The sequence below is a fragment of the Schistosoma haematobium genome, chromosome 7, assembly GCF_000699445.3.
Source record: "Schistosoma haematobium chromosome 7, whole genome shotgun sequence".
NCBI classification, from domain to species: domain Eukaryota; kingdom Metazoa; phylum Platyhelminthes; class Trematoda; order Strigeidida; family Schistosomatidae; genus Schistosoma; species Schistosoma haematobium.
The window spans coordinates 867,159-886,948 of record NC_067202.1 but is presented as its reverse complement, the minus strand read 5'-3'; positions in this window follow the sequence as shown (position 1 = coordinate 886,948).

Below are 19,790 nucleotides of genomic sequence, written 5' to 3'. Positions count from 1 at the left end.
GTTTCATATTTCCTTCTCTAGCAGCTTTTTCTGCCGTCGTTGCTAATTCTTCCACGTATTTCTTCCTGTCGGCTCTAATGCTCCTCTTCACTTGCTTGTTTGCTTCTATGTATTCAGCTTGTGCTTGGACTTTCTCTGCTCGTGTTCGGCTGTTGTTAATTGCTGTCTTCTTGTTCTTCCTTTCTTTGATCTTGTCCAGTGTTTCTATAGAGATCCATTCCTTATGATGGTGTTTCTTTAGGCCCAGAACCTCTTGACACGTTGAAGTCAATGTTTCTTTGATGCCTTTCCAGTTGTCCTCCATGGTAGTTTCTTCTTCCTTCAGTAGATCTTGAAAGGCTTGGAATCTGTTGTTGAGAGCTATCTTGAATTCATTGAGTTTTTCAGTATCTCGAAGGAAGGCTGTATTGAACCTTTGTATTGCTGTTTGTCCACTTGTCCAGTTCTTTTTTAGCTTCAGTTTTAAATTGGCTACAACTAGGTGGTGATCTGAAGCTACGTCAGCTCCTCTCCTGGTTCTCACATCTTCCATTGTCCTTCGGAATTTTTTTGATGCAAATATGGTCTATTTGGTTCTCTGTAGTGTGGTCCGGTGAGATCCATGTAGCCTTGTGTATACGTTTGTGTGGAAATATTGTGCCTCCTATGACTAATTTGTTGAATGCACACAAATTTGCAAATCTTTCTCCATTTTCGTTCCTCTCTCCCAGTCCATGTCGTCCCATAATATCTTCATATCCAGTGTTGTCTATTCCGACCTTGGCATTTAGATCTCCCATCAGAATGGTGAGGTCCTTTCTTGAGCATTTCTCTATGATTGACTGCAGCCGCTCGTAGAATTGATCTTTAATGTCGTCGTTGCTATCATTGGTGGGTGCATAACATTGGATAATATTCATTAAGATCCCCTCCTTCTTTGTTTTGAATGATGCTTTGATGATTCTGGATCCGTGGGATTCCCATCCTACAAGTGCATTTCGTGCTACTTTGGACAGCATTAGAGCAACTCCCTGTGTGTGTGGAGCATTTTCCTCTTCGTGACCGGAGTATAGCAGCATCTCTCCCGTAGCTAGCCTTTTCTGTCCAGCTTGAGTCCAGTGGGTTTCGCTGATTCCCAGTACTGCCAAGTTGTATCTCCTCATTTCCGTTGCTATTTGGCTGGTCTTCCCGGTTTCCCACATTGTTCTAACGTTCCATGTACCTATAAAAATTTTTGCTCTGGTTGTTAGAAGGGGCATCGGCCTCGTGGCTTCCGAAGGAATTCGGCTTTCACCATGAAGCGTCATAATTCTTCTAAATGAAGACCTTCTAACTCTCAGGGCAGAGTTAAAATGGTTTGAATTATTTTTTCTGGTAAGCGTTTTTTTAGCGAGTTAGTTTTCTACGGGATGGGGACGCTAACCCCATGCCCAACCCTCCTCCTTTACCCGGGCTTGGGACCGGCAGTAACTCTAGAAGAGCTACAGGCTACAGCTACTATGCATATATTCTTATTGTATAATTTTTAAATAACTAAACTACATCTATTTATATTCCTCTTATTATAAGCTTTTGATTGACCTGTGGGTTACTGTTTTATAACTTACTATTCTCAAGTTACTCTCAATCTATTAGTCACGGTTCCTCCTAATCACAACCACTTTTGGCTAGATCTTCTACAAATCTTATTTTCTATTTTATGGCATGATGTGGTCCGATTTGTTTGTATAGAAACCCAGTATGTTTGAAATATATGATTTGTATCGCAGAGGCTGATATTGGTGTTCTGGACTTAACAGGCAGGACTAGGCGGAAAAACGACTAATCGTGAATCTAGGTTGCTCGTACTGGTGTATGCGTCATTATTTAGCAATAATCATATAGTTAAAGACATAATAGTTGAGCTACCCAATTTCTAAGGCTCATGGTAGGTCAGCTGATGTCAGCCCAATAAATTTAAATTTTATTTCACGGTACCATACCACAAATTAACCATGTCCCTGTTTTCACTCATTTCTGACGTTGTCATGCCATTTTATGAGAAGTGGGCAGCTGGATATCTAAACATGACCAAAATAGCGTAGACGATATTTTAAGATAAAAACGTTCATTAGATCACTATCTCCGTGATACCTAGGCACAGATTGTCAAACTTTGTTATTACCCATTGCTATGTTCGGGGGATTACGATATCAGCAACAGGACCAGATTCAACCGAGGGGAATGTATATTCCGCAAGCAGTCAGAAGTACGAACGAGTATGCACACAACTCATGCGTATATATACAGCACAAAAATATCCTTGGGAAACGTCACAAAATAGACAAAAAACCAATGACATCTGTTAGGACAAAATCTAACAGACCCCCAATAGCTACTCTGTCTGGTCTAACTACTAAGCAAACTTTCAGTTCCGAGATCTAGACAATTACCACCTCTATTTTTTAAGTGATGTGCATTTTATGTAAATTCTTTACAACTTCTATAGTTATCACATAATCTCTTTGACTAGTTCCCGGACTTCATTTAATTATATATATATATATATATATATATATATATATATATATATATATATATATATATATATATATATATATATATATATATATATATATATATATATATATATATATATATATATACGGTTATTACTGATGAACTTTTTATTTAAATAATGAACCTGTCAATGTTAGACCACTATTGAAAACCTGGACACACTGGATTGCCATTCCGTCCTATTATGGAACTCCCCAATAGTATGCATCCACGATCCCGTGTATAGGACTCTAATCTAGGACATTTGGTCCCATGTGGACGTCTAGCCTCTCGACCACTGAGGCGGCATCCAATGGTGTTAATGTCCAACTGATCCATGGTGTTGTGTGACCGTATTCCATTGTCTTCGGAGAGTACCTGTCTCACACCCAACACAGTTGGACTCCACTGGTCACAACTTCTCAATAAAACTCCGCGGATTCTCACTCGAGGCTAGTCAATAGTGATGCATGGATGCCTACTTCTGAGGATTCCTGTACTAGGACGAAATGGCTGTCCAGTGCTTCTAGACTTTTGATGTTGGTCTAACATTGAGTGGTCCATGATTTCGATGAAATTCAACAATCTACACAACCCCAAACTGCAAACTTTCTTTTATTCTTTCTGGAATCAATGTCATTTATGGTGAGACTATAATTTATGGACGACCTTTGAACGACATCAAAGCGACCTCGATAATGTCCACTCACTAACTAGGACTAAATGTGGGTAGTCCTCTCTAGTTACTTCCAAGTGCTACTCATTCTTTCGACGTCTTCTCTCAATTACCGCCTCCGTTCGTTTTTTGGTCTACCCTCTTCCTTCCACCTTGAGGATCCCAAGTTCGGGGTCGCCTCGTGATGCAGTTTGACTTCCGCAATGTGTGTCCTAACTAACTCCAACGCCTTTTTCTAATTACCTCTTCACCTAGAAGCTTGTATCTACAGATTATCGCCTCAATAGTTTAACTTATTTTATCAGAATTAGACCACTGTACAAATGTTTTTTACACGTCATCAACAGTGAAATTTTCCATTTTTTAATAATGCACTGATGGATATGATCTGGAGGACCCTTGGAATACAAGGAGCACTAGTTAACTGTCGTTCCACCAGTCCCCAATCCTTTCAACGTCTTACAGACATGTAACTAGGCCTTCAACAATCGTGCTGATCACAATAACTTTTGTTAATTTACTGGATGATTACTGGGAGCTAATTAGCATTGGACTTACGCCTTTTTTCTTATTTGGTACTTGTTAGCAATGGTATATCATGAATGTCACTCGAGATTGAACCGAGGAACTTCGGAATCTGCGATTGGTATGATACGACTGAGTTACCACGAAGTTATACGTCGAACAAAATCTGTAAAATTCAACTTGTTAATCATTCTATTCGGATGAGTGTTTTCTTCGTTAGAATAAAAAAAAAAAAAAACTTGTATTTGAATTTTTAACAAATAGTCGAACTACTTAAATAAGTAGATTATTTGTGTTCGTAGAAATTTGTTAAAACCTGTTCAATCCGATTAAATGTAACGAGCGGATGGAAACTGATTTAAGATTCTTCATTAATATTAAAACTATGAATAACGTGTTATTATAGTGCTGTATTTTCTGACCTTTAATGGTCTATACAAAAGAATATAATCATTTATCTCAAGTAGAAGTGAGCTGGTTGATTTTGAATACAGTGGTCTTGAGTGGTGTTAGAAGTATCAGGGTGGTTATCAGTTCCCGGTTACTCACACCGATTAAGGGTTCTTCTGTAGGTACCTGCAAAGGAGATTGGATTAGAGGTGGTCTTAATGACCTGAGAGCGTGATCGCAGTGCCCAAGGGACAACCGTTTGAGGTCAGTCACACATGACCTTTTTGTGATTAATTTTGGTGTTAGCTCCATATTTATTGGGACATTACCGCCGGAGACGGATATCCATGGGATGATAAGGGGTGTGCACCTTTAGGTTTGACCTTTTCTAACCCCACCCTTCCTTGTGGGAATGGTGCTTGCTGACTGGAGGAAAGACCTTACTACCGTCACACTTCTGTACAGTCAGCAGTACAACCTCACCTTCGGACCTTGGGTTTGTTGCTTTTAGTCTTACCGTTCTTCAACCGACCTGTCTGGCATGGTAGGATCTTGAGGAACGGTTGTTGCAGCCAGTATAGCTCGATTGGTTCATCACGATAGACTATTTGGTTGGAGTCCGCGCGACTACCGTAACCAAACGGTTGCAGATTCTGGGTGATATTGTTCAGAATCGACCACAATGGCGTCGGTGTATATACTCTCCGTCTTCCCTTAAACTATAAGATTAAAATTACATTATGTCTTTCTTTGTACCAACTAATTATTTCTTCCTGTACTATATCCTTATAGACAATCTTTCTTTTATATATTACCACCATTGAAGTAACTACTTTTATGAATTGGGTGTTCATCTTGTGCTAATGAGGTAATGGCAACTTGGACCGATGCATATATGTGCGTGGTCCTACGTTATAGCTAAGAAGTCAGTGTCTGTGTGTTCAACTATAGCAAATGTCACTTATCTTTATACGTGTTCACATTTCAACTTTATCCAATTAACATTTGATCATGTGATTGATCAACCTTTCCAATATGAATAAAATAAGTTAGACCTATGTAGATTGGTGTAAATATAATGTTTGTGGAAACTCCATGATATTCTTTGATTTTCAAAGGATCCAAAATCTCGGCAAATTCTCAAATAAATGCATAATCATTATTTTGTGTATTGTGAAGACGACCCACGAGTGAATTCGATGAAGCTCAGAAAGAGCCGAAGATATTCCATCCAATCATCTTTTGGAAGAATATTGCAGAATCTGTACGTGGACAAATGCTGAGAACCTCCTGTATACGGACTGGATGACGATAATGATGATCTCATTTTTACTAAAAACTATAAACACTCGAATGTTTTGTACAATATTTGACACTGGTTGGAATACGATTCCTTATTACTCGTCTTCTGTTTTTTAACTTTCGACCTGGAGGGTTCTAGCTTCTGAGTGTTCGAGTTGTACGCGGTATAATAAACTCTAGACGTAACATGTATCCATTGAGATAACTAAAAATTTATCAAGTAGTCTCATTGCTAGTCTACGTTCATATATGTGTATATACGTAACATGTCTACCTTATTTAATGTAACACTTCTCACTCATGATCTAACTTCAAGGAGTTTTCAGTATATGGTTGTGGAGATTGTTGAATTTCATTGAAATCATGAACCGATCAAAGTTAACTCACCAGTGGAAGCACTGGACGATTGTTTCGTCCTGGTATGGAACTCCTCGGAAGTGCACATCCATGATCCCTCATGAAGGACTCAAACCAAGGATATTCGATCGTGCGCGAAGGCATAACCGTTTACCGAGTAGACATCATATTTATTTTCCTAAGTTATTACTTCCTTCAGTCTATATAGAATAGAACAGAGTGTCTATGATAACCCACATACATAAAACACAAGTGAAATTCCTATAGTTTGAATTGATAATAAAATCAGGAAGCACTGTACTACTGTTTCGTCTTAGTATGAAACGACAAGAACTAAGTAAATACAATCCTATAACAAGGGATTGAACCAAGGATCTAAAGTCTAACAAGTGAACGCTTGACATTTAGATCACTTATTTATTATCATTTCTGACGAACTCTACTATCTCCACAATTTCTCCTACACAGGTCCATTTAAATTTGGTTATACGTTAAGTTTGAACTGATAAACAAAGGTTATTTTGTATGAAACGGTTGTGTTAAGTCATATTCAACAATCTCTATCCTCTACCTTCAAACAATAGTAAAGAATATAACCCTTTGTATTGGTTGTTTGAATCTTCCCATTGATGTTTAGCGCTGTAATTAGTCAGTCTTTTTGGCGTATGTGATATGATTTAAACTTCACCCTATAGCACAAACCAATGGGTACCTGGATTCATTAGCTAAATAGGTAACGTGATGGAGTTTGAAGCGAACGTTACGGGGTTCTAGTATTGATTTATTTATTTGAAAACATGAATATTGGTACAAAGGGGCACCAAATATATATGCGCCACACAATAATAATGAGAATAGGAAAAGAAAAAGAATGTAAGGTGCGTATAAGAGAGAGAGAAAAAAAGAGAACAATAACGGCCACAGTTTAGTGTATGGTAGTGTAGTAATAATAATAATAATGGGGGAAATGGAAAGGTACAACCAGAAAGAATCCTTTCAGTTAAGGAAGTTACAACTACATTCTATGAAGACAGTAAAAGAAGGTTACAGCAGGGTCGCCACTGACTTCTATTCTGAGCCATATGTGATAACGTCTTTAGTCACTGTGTCGCACCATCTCTCGGACCCCAACTAGGGAGTCGAGAAGGACCAATAGAAGCCAGCCCTTTGCAACTTTCTTTCATACCACGACACCATGTCATACACTGACTATCTCTCTGCTTTTTCCAAGCTGTCCCAGTGCCGGCAAATAATGCACGACGTGGAATTCTATGGGGCTACATTCGTAGAACTATTATTGAAGTGAATATCAACTTTGAGATACAGATACATCTAGCTGAAGTGTCTTAAATAGGACGAAGCGTGCGTCCTGGATTCTATTGTTAACTATCATTCATCTTTTCTCATTTAAATAATAAAAGCTTCAAATTCAACAACAAATATGAGTTCATTCAATATTGTGTTGGCTAAAATCTAAAACTATTTCTCAATAGATTATGAAATAGTGCCAAATATTTATGAAACATATTCTCATTTAAAAAAAAAAACATAGAAGAATTTGATTACTAATTGAACTATCTGAAATATCTTTAGGTAATTAGACTCATTTCATTTGTAATGAAGAACTTAGTAGAGCTTAATATATAAATCAATAGTCTAACTTCAATCAATCTATGATATTTAGGTTTCTTTAAAGGATCTGTAGTGAACGAGAATATCAGTGAGGACAACCGAATATACTTGAACACAATATAATCTAAGAACATACAGTAAGTACTTCATTTTTGCAAAATGTCAATGAATTGTCTCAGATTTCATTGTTCTTTCGATTCCATACCAATCATTCTCTATTATCTTTCTCCTTTCTTTGATCTTCTTAACCTTCTGCTACCAGGTATTTTACTTTCGATTGATGATACATACTACTTATATCTACCGACATCAGTAGTATATACAATAGATCTTTCAATTCACTTTTATATTAGTACACTATTGCATTCTGAAAGCTGCAACTAAATTTATGTCAGTGAACTCATATATGCAGTCTGTTGGACAAAGTTTATGTCATTTCAGATTTATAAAAATACCAAATTATCTTTTAGGTAATCATATTTAGGCCACAATGGGACGAAACGACCGTCTAATGCTTCCAGGTTCTCCATGGTGGTCTAGCTTCAATGGACTCATGATCTCAACCATTGAAATTACTATGATATCCAAAACAAACCCTTCTGATATTTGAGCTATGTTACGAACACTAGTTGTCTAGGATGAAATTACATTCAATTAACAGGTATTCAGTTGAATAAACAACATCTGATGATATTTCAATTAGTCAATGACGTAATAGTAAACCGTAGTTGATTTTTACGCCGAGCGTTTTCTTTTATTATTAAAGTTACATATATTACATATAGTTATTGATCCAGATAGGCCATTAGAGGGATAAAGTTAAGGAAGCGAAGCGAAACGTAACGAAGTTACATGTAGCGGATAAGCAGAATGAGCCAACAGGTTTTGATTAAGCATGACTAAATATTGATACTCAGACAAAAATAAATTACCGATACGTAATGAGTAGAGTAAGCAACTGACATATATACAGTCATATAAAAGCATTCAAGGTTAATAAGAGAATAAGTGACAAGATGAAAATGTGTCTTGAGAAGAATAAATTAATTGACCCATCCAGAAGCTGGAATAACCTATGAGAGCTTGACATGGTATCAGCCCCTACAAATAATAGTGACTTCTAAATTTAGTATGATGAACATCATCACTAGATGTTAAAGTTCATTTGATCCTGTAAACTAAAACAAGAGTTAATACCAGTGTTGGATTCTAATCAAATTGCAATAAAAAGAGATCAGGAGGTATCATATCAAGGAGACAACTTTTTCAACAGTGATTAATCAAATCCAGTTCTGAAATCTAATCATGCAAATAATAACAAATCTTACATGCATCCTCCTCCTCATCATCATCATCGTGATTTTTAAAATCAATATAATATAGATTTTCAAGTTGACATAGATGGTAATGAAATTCTTTGTCTGTACTCACTCTGTTTAACCTTTACTAATGAAATCTTTTCATGGTACTAAAACATTGCCTGTATACAGAGATAGAGCCCTTCATAGGACTCTAATGGCAAATAATCCACTAAAGTTTATAGTTTTGTGACCATTCAATATTAGTGTTAACCATCTACTGAAGACAGTTGATTAAACATCCGAATTAGACGACGTTATGACCTGCTGTGGGATAGGTCTTCTGTTTCAACTAACCATTTTAACAGTCTCCTGTTTGTGAGTGCCAACCAGCATATAACCGTGTATTCGATCTTTCCTACAGATTAACTTCAACCAACCAATTAGATAATTATTTCAGCATTGCTATATTAAGAGACAAACTGTCCAGTTCCTGCTGATATTCAATGTCTGTTCAGTTTAAAGTTAATTACTAATGCTACCTATTATAATTGAATAAACCTCTTATACTAATGACATATAAGTTAGTTTAACAAAGTTACTTTTACAGGAAGATACAAACCTTTAAAAATATACCATTTTGTACTAACTTTTTGATTAACAACTAAAGATATTGTCACTAATTTTCACCTCCATTTGTTCAATGGGTTTGAGTCCGCCGAGCGGGATCGTGGATGCATATGGCTGAAGAGTTCCATATTAGGATCAAACAGTCATCCATTGCTTCCAGGTTTTCCATACTGGTCTAGCTTTAATTGATTCATGAATTCAACTATTAAAATTACTATAACTCCATAAAACCTCTTTCATTCTTAATGTCCTAATCAGAACACCATTAACCTTACCAAATACCTTATGATATTCTTATTATACTTAAAACTCAAATGACTAATACACATACAATACAAGTTCATAATACACTATAGTAATAAATCCAGGTATGTAATATAATTAGAATCATTTTGTTACAAAGTTTCAGTAATCAACTTATAGCCCCTAAATGCCCTGATAAGACCGAGGATGGGGAGGGTCCGTTGTCCATCTCCAAATGCTCTCATATGGCCACGCGTATATAGCCTCTGCTAGGGAAGTCCTATTCACTGACTTCTCGTGGCATTATTGTTGTGTACGAAATTGAGAAGACGGAAAGTGAATGTCCGCCTCTTTAACCGGGCTGGTGGACATGGAGAGTCCACCTAGGGGAGTTGGAAAACCCTGATTACAAACCAATGGTGTACGTGGGCTTCAGTATCCTGAAAGGACAAATGGCGTATAAACCAATTATTGGTCACCGATTACCATGGGACTGCATCTTCAAACGTTGCTCCATGCCTTATGGATTAGAATTTTATGTCAAAGGCTCAGGGTGTGGTTTGCCAAAGAAACCACCTGCTTCGTTGTTGGCACCTGAGCAGTATCCTAGTCCTCACACAAATCGAATGATATGTGTGGCGCATATCTGTTTGGTGCCTCCTTGTACCAATATCTATGTGTTCAAATAATAATAATAATAATAATAATAATAATAATAATAATAATAATAATAATAATCTGGATACATTTAGAGGTAATCATCGTTGCCATATAAACAGAGTTTACATCATTACTAGGATAGATTTGGTTTATCCTGTTGTTACCATTGGGAAATTAGATTTGTTCAGCCAAAATTTCCACACAGATGTATTCATCTGACAAGTTCCAAATAAAATGGAATATTCATCTTGGATTGTCCTACTGGATATAAGCTTTGTAGCCTAAATAAATAGAGTTGTTCACTTACTTATTGAATATCAAGCACTTTTTCCTGAGTTTCTAATTTCTTTATCGTTAATCTGATGGGGTATTATTTGTTAAGTATTATGTATTAACTGTCTAATCTTTTCAATTTAATTTAGCCTGTATCATATTCAAAAGAGTCTCTCAATTATTTGGAATTCGTAATTAACATAAACTATCTCAAAACAGAACAAGATTTAAACTTAATTCTGAATGAGTGGTTCACATATATTCTAATACCACTTCATTCATGATAAAGCATGATAAGCATTCCGTCCTACTTTATGGCTGTGAAACATGACCGGTAAGAGTAGAGGATATCCGTACGTTACTAATATTCGATCATAGGTGGCTTCGAAGAAATGCCCATATATCCTGGGACCATCGAGTAAGTAACGCAGTAGTTAGGAAACGGGTACTAGGTAAGGATGGCAAATCGATTGAAGTAGAAAAACTTTACCACTTGAGATGGCTGGGACACGTGTTACGTATGCCCAACCACCGACTATCCAGACCTGCGATGTTTTATGGTGTAGGAGTAGATTGGGAGAAAGATGGGGGTGGTCAAATCCATGAAGTCACTGACAAATGAACTGAGACATGTTGGTAGGTGTAGACTACTTGATTCGGGACAGCGAGACGATAGCATCCGATGGTTAGACACCTTGAATGATATGGCTCAAAATCGTTTGCAATGACGCAGGTGCATCCACTCTTCGTGTTCTCCCAAATCTTAATCTTCTGAATTCTTCATGTCCCTTTCTTTTTTTTCTTTCTAAATTTATCCCACTGGACTATACTCCTTGAATAACATCTTCAAACCCTAATCTTTCCGATTACTGCTTATATTCTTACCACCTCTACCATTACGGGATTTGAATCGGCAATTGTATCTCTTTGCTAATGTGGTATGGGAACTCGAACTGATTTACGTGCGTACAAAATCCTACGTTGTTACTGATTGACTGATCATATTTAATAGTTGAATTCATGACTCGATTAAAGCTAGACATGAAAGCATTGAATAGCCGTTTCGTTCTAGTATAGGACTCCTCAGCAGTGCTCATCCATGATGGTCTAGCTTTAATCGACTCATGAATTCAACTATATAATCACAAGCTTATGTAGTAAAATTAGTAAATAACTATCAATGGAATCGATCATACACACTTCTCCTCATTTAGGACTCACAAGGTGGATTTATCTAGATTCCATTATTGATGCTAGTATTGGGACTCGAAATCAATGTCTTGCACTTCAAACACCTAATTCATTATCCACTGAACAAGTGAATTCAGATAGCTACTAGCTTGTACAACGGGTACGAGTTTAATTTGTAAGATTTCGTATCTCCGTGTTGTTGATACATACATTAGCGAGGCAATCTGTTTAGAATACAGATACCTAAATACATGATTATTTTCTTCGAGAATTCGTAATGACAATTTTAAAGGTGGTTTGAAAATGATAACGATTGTAGTGGCTTTGCTTCGTTAATCAATCACCCTTGTAACTGTTATTATATATATCCCAATGGTGTTTGAAATCCGAAGGCAATAAGAAGCGGCAATTACAATTTATTAGAGGATAGCACGGATAACAACGCTACAATCAAATAGAGTGACTTCGAAGCAGAAAGGCAAATTTATAGTCGAATCGAATCAAGGCGCAGATAGGCAAGGAAAAGGCTTACAATATGATTCGAGTACATATATACACAACGAAGAGAATGACTCATGAAGTGATATTTAAGCTATCAACATTTTAGCTCGAGTCTGTCATTTGATCAAGCGTACACGTTTATGCAGACACGACAGTGATCATAATAATACGAAGAAATAGACGAATTGTTACTATTCCAACAACATTGTCTGTTAAGTAAGTTCACAAAAGGGGCTTAATCAACAGTTAACCATAATTGGAATTGATTATAGGAAGGGTTGCTATAACTTTTTTCCCGTTTCCTTAATTGGTTATTCTCATCCTTAATCTGATAGGTTCACTATATTCCAAGATGATGTTCTATTAATATTTATCCACAGATTTAGCTTCATGTTGAATAATAATAATTTCCCAAATTTATTAATAAATAAATTGAGACCGATAGGTCCTGGGTTCGAATCTCGCAAGGCGGGATCGTAGATACACAATACCACTGAGGAGTCCCACAATAGGACGAAACAACTGTCCAGTACTTCCAGATCACAATTGATTGATCACTGGGTGGTGATCAATGTCATGTGTGTCAAGTCCTTATTTAGTGTAGATCGAATGCTATCGACCGTGTTGCAATGTGGCCACCAGTCTAGGTGACTCGACATTGTGGGCCCTATATATTGAGATTAGATAGTGTTGGTAACGTCTCTGACTGTGAAGCTGTGTGACACGGGATCGAATCCGCCAGGAAGCACCAGTTCCCTCAAGATCACAGGTACACCTTGCTGACGAGTGCCAAGTAACACGAAACCCGGGTTCAGAGGTTCCTGTCGACTACCTCCAACCACCATCTAATCTCAGTACTTCCAGATTCTCCATAGTGATATAACTTCAATTGACTCATGATTTCAACTAATAAAAATCACTATAATATCTACAAAACAACCCCTACTGATATAAATTGAAATCATTACATAAGGCGGTACAATGAATAGGCTATTAATTAAGGTGGGAATTAAGGTTATTGACCTTATCATATATATTCTGACAGTTAAACTTATTTATTCAGTTACAGTTTATGTTAGTTACATTCATTGGGTAAATATGATTTTGTATATTTACATATTCACTTCACATAAGCTCACTCATCAACACACTCACACAAACACACACATACACATGAAAAGTATACAAATTACAGGGAGAGATAAATAAGCGAACAAAACCTTAGATGACCTGATATAATCGTTCCTCTATTTTATTTTATTTTCATGTTTTTAGTTCTTGAATGTTAAACTGTCTATCATGGAATTATGGTAATTTCATTTTAGTACACAAATAGGTTTCAGGATTCTTAATTTGAAATTTTGATCTTTTATCATAGAATTATGATGATTTACATTCAAAAAATAACTTTTATTCTTAATCTGAATGATACAATCGGAATGCTGTCATCAATAAGTCAGATTATGTCCTGACTTTTCGTTTACTGAAGTCAGAAGGACCAAGTCATAGATTCGAGTCTCTGCCTCCGAAATATCCTGGTACGACCGAGAGTGAAGAGGAGTCAGCTCTCCATCTCCTAATGCTCTCATATGCCCATGTGCATTAAACCACAGACTAAGAAGTCCTACTCACTGACTTCTCGCAAAGGAGGTGTTGTTTATGAAGTTGAGAGGATGAAAAGCGAATGTCTGGCACTTTAACCGGGTTGGTAGATATATAGGAACCGTCTAGGGGAGTCAGAAAACCCTTATTACAAACCAATACTGAACATAGGCTCCAGGATCCTGAGGGAACAAATGGCGTATGAACCAATCGTCGGTCAACGGCTACCATCAGACGTTGCCCCACTGCTTTGTGGATTAGACATTTAGATCAAAGGCTCAAGGTTTGGCCCCCTAATAAAACCACCTGTTTCTGTCCGGGCTTCTGGGCAGTATCCCAGCCCTTACATAAATCGAATGATTAATGTGGTGCATATCTATTTGGTGCATCCTTGTACCAATGTTTATGTGTTCAAACAAATAAACAAATAAATCATCACTCAAACCTGAGAAAATTAACCGTAAATTTATTTTAATTTGGCTTAGTGGTAATTGTTTTATGTCAATCACAATGAACTAAGCGGTTAAGTATATCAGTTGTTAACATTGGTTTAATCAACTGATATACTGACGAAAGTTTAAAATGTTAAAGCTTTACAACCTGAACTATGAATTTCTAAAAATTATTTCAATCGTTAACTTCATGAGTCAATTGAAGTTAGACAACCATGGAATGCCTGAAAGCACCGAACGGCCATTTCGTCCTAGCATAGGACTCCTCGGCAGTGCGCATCCATAATCTCGCCCGCGGGATTCGAACCTGGAACATCGGTCTCGTGCGCGAGCGTTTAACCTCTGCTGAGGAGCCTCATACTAGGGTGAAGCGGCCATCCAGTGTTTACAGGCTTTCCATGGTGGTCTAGCTTTAATTGACTCATGATTTCAACTATTGAAATTACTAAAATCTCTACAAAACCCCATTGAATTCAGTAAAAATAACTGAAGAGTCACATTCTCAATTTTGATTGGCTTACCGGAAAGACCGGTCAAAGACAAAGAAGGCAAGCCAATCACTGAAATTCAACAACAGCGGAACAGATGGGTAGAATACTTCGAGGAACTCCTGAATAGGCCGGCTCCAATGAATCCACCGGACATAGAAGCGGCACACACAGATCTTCCTATAGATGTCGACCCACCAACGACGGAAGAAATCAGAATGGCCATCAGACAAATCAAGAACGGGAAAGCAGCAGGACCCGACAACATACCAGCTGAAGCACTGAAATCAGACGTCGAAGTAACCACAAGCATGCTTTATCTTCTATTCAAAAAGATTTGGGAGGAGGAACAAGTGCCGATGGACTGGAAAGAAGGACACCTCGTCAAGATTCCAAAGAAAGGAGATCTGAGCAAATGTGAAAACTACAGAGGCATAACACTACTGTCAATACCAGGGAAAGTCTTCAACAGGGTGTTGCTGAACCGGATGAAGGATGCAGTAGATGCCCAACTTCGAGACCAACAAGCTGGATTCCGAAAGGATCGGTCGTGCACAGACCAAATTGCAACACTACGGATCATCGTCGAACAATCAGTTGAGTGGAACTCGTCACTATACATCAACTTCATTGATTATGAAAAGGCATTCGACAGTGTAGATAGGAGGACATTATGGAAACTTCTTCGACACTACGGAGTTCCTGAGAAGATTGTCAATATTATCCGGAACTCATACGACGGACTACAGTGCAAAGTAGTGCATGGAGGACAGCTGACAGATGCATTCCAAGTAAGGACCGGAGTCAGACAAGGCTGTTTACTCTCTCCCTTCCTCTTTCTTCTGGTGGTCGACTGGATTATGAAGACCTCGACATCTGAAGGAAAACACGGAATACAATGGACAGCTCAGAACCAATTAGACGATCTGGACTTCGCAGATGACCTAGCCCTCCTATCGCGTACACACGAACAGATGCAGATGAAGACAGCCAGTGTAGCAGCAGTCTCTGCATCAGTAGGCCTCGGTATACACAAAGGGAAAATCAAGTTCCTCAAATTCAAAGCGGAGAACAGCAATCCAATCACTCTTGATGGCGAGACTCTGGAAGATATGGAACTCAAAACAACTGTTTGTTGACCAATATCAAATTCACAATCTTCAATACGAACGTCAAGGCAGTTCTACTGTATGGAGCTGAAACTTGGAGAACTACAACAACCACAATCAAGAAGGTACAAGTATTTATAAATAGCTGTCTACGCAAGATACTCAACATCCATTGGCCGGATACCATCAGCAATAGCCTTCTGTGGGAGAGAACAAACCAACTTCCAGCTGAAGAAGAAATTAGGAAAAGACGATGGAAATGGATAGGACATACATTACGCAAATCATCAAACTGTGTCACGAGGCAAGCCCTAAACTTGGAATCCTGAAGGGAAGCGGAAAAGAGGAAGGCCAAAGAACACATTACGTCGGATAATAGAAGCAGATATGAAAAGGATGAATTACAACTGGAAGGAGCTGGAAAGGATTGCTCAGGACAGGGTTGGATGGAGAATGCTGGTGAGCGGCCTGTGCTCCTTCACGAGGAGTAACAGGCGTAAGTAAGTAAGTAAGTTACCCATAAAAATTGTATTCAAGAAACTTACTCATTGATTGACCCTTTCATGTATTGATTGACAAAGGCATTCATTAAAAGAATAAATGTACATATTTGGCTGGACGAATACTTATCGATTGAATATAGAATAAAGAAATTCATACCACTTACAACTTTTGCTGTGTTGATAGTATTCTCTGACTTAATATTTTTGTGGTTCCACGTCATAGATTAAGCTTAATTAGACAATCATCGAAAAATTAGAAACAGCAGACAGTTATTTAGTCTCAGTATGAGATTACTGAAACATGACCATAGTGCGGACCAAACCCAGGACTTTCATGAAGTGGTTAACCTTCAAATCATTGAGTTAATATCCAATGGTTTGCACTTTTAATTTAAGTCTGTTGAGGATATCGAACTACCATCTTCCACTGCCTACAGTGGACAACTATATCACACCCAACATAATTCGACTCCACTAATCACGGCTATTCACTGTTGAGGATTTCTATACTTCGACGAAACAGCTATCCAATTCGTAACATTAAACTACAAAATTGCATTGAATATTCCTTTAGAATTGATACAAAGCATAGAGATGATCATTCAATATAGTTTCATAACAAACGACATCGGTCTATGATGAAATCTTGATTTAATCTACCCAGTTGAAAAAACCACTACATCTAATAAGAGTAGAAATTTTAGTAGAAGAAATTGAAGGGACACTATGTAACTACCTAGTCCTTGTTTGAGACTCTGTTGTAGTGGCGTACAGTCACAACATAATACTGGATAAAGCATAGGAATTACTGGTCTCATGATGAGTTCTATATTTACGAGTAATTCGATTGGAATACAAAAGTTTACATTTCCAATATCAATCAGATTATGAGAAATTTCTCAGGCTCTAATGTTTAACCACGTTGTAAAGAGGACAGATATATGACACCTGCACTATATTCAAATTGACTGATGTCAAACACAATGGCTAATTAATATTACACTTACAATCAGTCCTTAAGGATTCCTCTATAATCATGAGTGAGTAGCGTTCTGCAGTCGCAAACTATAATGATTAAATATTTCACTGGTTGAAATCATGAGTCAATTGAAGCTAGATCACCAATGAAAACCTGGAAGCACTGGACGGCCGTTTCGTCCTGGTATGGGACTCCTCGGCAGTGCGCATCCACGATCCCGCACCCCGCGGGATTCGAACCCCGGATTTACTGGTTTCGTGCGCGAGCACATAACCATTAGATTAAATATTTATTTAGTCTTTCATGGAAAACCCTTTTTATTCTTCTGTGCGGTTATTTCTGAGTATTCACTCATTCATTACTGAAATTCCTTCTTCGATAGTGGGCTGTTACCATTAATTATTTTCGTACTAGATGAGTAAATATACGACAACTTGATTAATGTTAGGCTATCTTAACTAAATAGTCTATATGTGAAGCCTTTGCTGTTGTTCTGGACAATATCACCAGTTTCCATTCTACATGTAGGGGTGAACTATCATGATTATTCTATAATAGATCGAATCATTCGATTCTGATCATCTTTAACCACAAAATACAATCCTGCTATTGTATATGTTAATCAATAGAACACATTGTATACAGAAAACCAATGTACAAAGAATAAATATTAAGTTGTAACAGTAGAAACTAAAGAGGGTACAATAAGAATAATATACAGATATTACTCAGACTAACCGAAATACGCTACAACTCTTCCAGCTGAACGAACCCACCTTATAACTGTCTTCTGTATAAATTCTAAATAACTTTAAAGATCATTTAAAGATCCCCATCATATTAAAAGACTAATAGTTGGACGAAGAATATTCTTTTCGAAAAATTCTCTTCAGGTTCTACAAGTCATATATCCAAATTAATAATCCGAAAAAAGACCAGATTAAGGGTAAAGTACATCGTTTAAAGTATGTGAATTTAAGATTGTGTCAGGGGAGGAGGACTGGTTGAAGATATTTCTTCTGTACACATAGCTCCAGTTTCTTCATCCACATGGCTACTGCTTCAGCCGTTTGAAGAACTTTAAGTCTGACAAGCTTTGGCAAAAGATTACTGACTTTATAAATAATTGAAAAAGATTGGTTTATACTGGCACTATGACCAGTTTGTACTACATGGGCCAATATCGAGCTATTCACTTTCTTCATCAAACCTTTGTTTAGCCACTCTGGGAGGTGTTCACGAGCATGAAAATGTAAATTCCTAGAACTTCGACCAATATAACTCGCTCCACAGGAGCAGTCGAATTGATAAATACAAAATGAGGTGGTCATTCTAGGTAATTCATCTTTCAGCCTAGGTGTCACCATTGGGCACGTAGAAAACACTAATCGTAGTTCACTGGTGTTGAAAGATTTTTGTATTGTCCTGCGTAACTGATTGAAAATGAAATTGAGACTACTGTTCCTGATAATGTCGTGAAAGAGTTATTACTCAAATGCACCATGAGTGTGAACTTCAAGTTCAACGGTAAAATATATAGACAAACAGATGGTGTTACAATGGATTCACCACCGGGCCCAGTGATGTTGAAAATCAATTCGACGTACCATTGTAGCATCAATCCTTAATGACCAGCAACCAGACTATCCTGTCATATCTAAATAAATATGTTTAAACCTTTTGATATCAGTGTAATTTACAAGCTAATACAACTAGTTTATTACACAATCTATACAGTTCAATAGGTATAACAGCGAAAAGAGAAAAATGTAATATTATCTACACAGTAAATTGTATTCAATAGGCATGACTGTATCTACACTTTTCCTATGCATAAATATAGGCTAGCAGTTTAAAGACGCTATATGCTATGGTAGTGAAAATCTCAGGGTTCTTACATGGAATGTGAAAACCACATATTAAATACCTTATCTGCAAATCCTTTATTAATTGGCCCAGACTTCATCGTTTCTTCATTACTACTGTAGGGGTAAATAAATCCCCAAAATAAGTAGCTCTGTAAGTCTTCGACATTGGATGCTGACCTTATTAGTTTTAGTGGACTCACCTAGTTGAAGGCACCCGGTCATGCATCCGCACCAGATCATGAGTGGTAACGCCGTGCTCAACAACTCCTGCAATCTCTAGCCAGATTAGATCAGATGATCCTCGATATATTGATAGCCTATCAAATATATCTTCGAACCTCCTCGCTTCTGTTTTTTGGTTTCACTTGGTGCATATGCTTCATATTAGGTGTTACTGGATAAAGCGTTGTCAAACTCCGAATACCTGTGGCATTTTCACTGCTAAAATTACTCTCTGTTTACATTCCTGTTCACCTAAATTCAATCTTCTCAACCATCTACTTCCAGATACTCCACTGTTGTTTAGTGTTGCATATTACTTATACCTGTAGACATAAGTAGAATACACCATACTATCAATAACATCAATACATA